The sequence below is a fragment of the Limulus polyphemus genome, unplaced genomic scaffold, assembly GCF_000517525.1.
Source record: "Limulus polyphemus unplaced genomic scaffold, Limulus_polyphemus-2.1.2 Scaffold13078, whole genome shotgun sequence".
NCBI lineage: Eukaryota > Metazoa > Arthropoda > Merostomata > Xiphosura > Limulidae > Limulus > Limulus polyphemus.
Window position 1 is genome coordinate 7282 of NW_013678688.1, and position 2768 is coordinate 10049.

General features: G+C 34.5%; 1 long non-coding RNA gene across 1 annotated transcript in view; it reads left to right on the forward strand.

Moving 5' to 3' along the window:
- The window catches only part of LOC106477158, a 5112-nt gene extending 3435 nt beyond the window's left edge, over window positions 1-1677 (forward strand). Inside the window, exon 4 of the long non-coding RNA XR_002609372.1 lies at window positions 1279-1677. This is a non-coding gene — a long non-coding RNA (uncharacterized LOC106477158). The remainder of the gene's footprint in view (window positions 1-1278) is intronic.
- Window positions 1678-2768: the final 1091 nt, after the last annotated feature.

Genomic DNA, 2768 nt, shown 5'->3' on the forward strand with positions numbered 1-2768 from the left:
ACGACAACACACGTCTACATGTGACACGTCTGACGCAACTCAAGATTATGGAATCGGGTTGGGAAGTTCTCTCCCACCCACCATATTCTCCAGATATGGCACTGTTACGACAGTGGAAGTCACGCGACGCTAGGAGCATGCGCGCTGGAGTTTCTAAAAGAATCATGAATTATCGAGAAACCCCGCGAATGTTTGATTGTTTGCCAGGCGCCCCCTTTTTTAGTATATGAGCCCGACAAATAAAGCCAGCGACAGATAGATATGCAGATAAATTGAAGATAGAGATAATTGAGTCAAGCGAACAGTAGGCACCGTAAGTAAAGCGTGTGAATCACTATGATTTATAGCGTGTGTTATAAAATAAGTTAGGTTTAACGTACTGATTGGAAATTCTGTGTATTACAAAGTTGTATCGAGGGGAAAATAAACTGGTTTAATTAAGAACGGACTTGTATCGCTGAAGTTCCTCGGAAAGAATTTATACCGGAAATTAACAAACAAGTAGATACGTAACAGCACCATCAGATTACCACCTTTTTTCGTTCGCTGCAACACCATCTAAATGAGAAAACGTATACAAATGTGGAAGGTGTTAAAGAGGACATCCACGTGTTTTTTACTTCAAAGCTAAATTATTTCTTTAATTAGGACATTAACAACCTGATTGTAAGATTGAAAAGCATCATCGATAAGAATGGAGACTATTTCATTTACTAAATGTTTTGTTCTGATATATAAGTTGTTCGGGTTTGTTCATCTAAAAAAAGGCGACATTAATTTCTTGACGACCTAATACAACTAATATACTCTTATAGCATACTATACGAATAACTTTATAATGCTTATTGTGTAAGTATGAAGGGTTACTTAAATATGTGGGATACACTAAGAAATAGTCAACTTCAGAAAAGGGAAATATAAATATAGCATTTTTACTTTACATTTTACTTTTATACCCAAAAATAAGCAATCAAGGCTGTACAAGACAAATACCTGTGAGTATTCTCATGGTCAGGAATAAGTTGTTTTTTACATTTTTAATGTTTAAAATAAAGTAACTAATAGACCTAAAATACTAAGCATGATACTATTTTTTATTCTTCCGTCGATTTAAAATTGGAATTTTTTGTAATGATAATTTAACAACGTAGGGTTAGATTCACCTTTGAAACTGTCCATTCAGATTTAACCAAAGTTCGATTCTTTTAAACCTAGCATAGTACCACGTCCGTTTTAATACAACACTTAAAGTGGAATTCTCTTGTTTCTTTTATTCAGAAGCTACCAAATTCATCACGGTAGAACTGCGGAAGTCCAGCATCACGGAAAGGTTAGGCCTCAGCCTGATGCAAAGAGTGTGAGTATATGCTCACACACCACTTATCTCAAGTTTAAACAGCAAATTAGCCTAGTCATTATTTCTTACGTTGTCTTCCTTTAACTATTTAACTCCTATGGTCAGATTAACATACCCACTGTAGAGAAGTGCAATGTACCACCAGAAAGAAAGGGCATTTCAACTTTTGGAGAAATAATTGACCACTTACTTTTGTTACTCTTTAATGTAAACCTGGCACTGAGAAGGTTGTTTAATACTTCTCCTGTCTCACTAACCTAACAGCAACCAAGCACTTCTCCTGTCTTACTAACCTAGCAGAAACCAAGCACTTCTCCTGTCTCACTTCACCTAACAGCAACCAAGCACTTCTCCTGTCTCACTAACGTAACAGAAACCAAGCACTTCTCCTGTCTCACTTCACAAACAGCAACCAAGCACTTCTTCTGTCTCACTAACCTAGCAGCAACCAAGCACTTCTTCTGTCTAACTAACGTAACAGAAACCAAGCACTTCTCCTGTCTCACTTCACTAACAGCAACCTGAACACCAGTTCAGCACTTACAGTAGCCTGAACAATATTCAAGCATCTCTCTTATCTCACCTCTTTAACACCAACTTGTTTTTCACTACTAAAGACACAGTAACTCCACATTGATTCTAGTTTATTACAATAGGTTAACTCCACATTGATTCTCGTTTATTACAGTATGTTAACTCCACGTTGATTCTAGTTTATTACAATAGGTTAACTCCACATTGATTCTAGTTTATTACAGTAGGTTAACTCCACGTTGATTCTAGTTTATTACAATAGGTTAACTCCACATTGATTCTCGTTTATTACAGTAGGTTAACTCCACATTGATTCTCGTTTATTACAATAGGTTAACTCCACATTGATTCTAGTTTATTACAATAGGTTAACTCCACATTGATTCTAGTTTATTACAGTAGGTTAACTCCACATTGATTCTCGTTTATTACAGTAGGTTAACTCCACATTGATTCTAGTTTATTACAATAGGTTAACTCCACATTGATTCTAGTTTATTACAGTAGGTTAACTCCACATTGATTCTAGTTTATTACATAGGTTAACTCCACATTGATTCTCGTTTATTACAGTAGGTTAACTCCACATTGATTCTCGTTTATTACAGTAGGTTAACTCCACATTGATTCTAATAGAAGAAATAAAACAAACTTTATTGTATTAAAAACAAACTTTCTAATATAAGAAATAAATATATAAATCAAATATTGCAATATTCATAAATAATGTTAACAAAATATTATTTATGTTAACGTTATTTATGAATAAACAATGTTCACAAAATATACACCTGGAAAAAAGTTAAGCATCCCCAAATATTCTTCAGGATTGCTTATTGAAAATAAGGTTTAATTTTCATGATGTTGAGCAATGTTT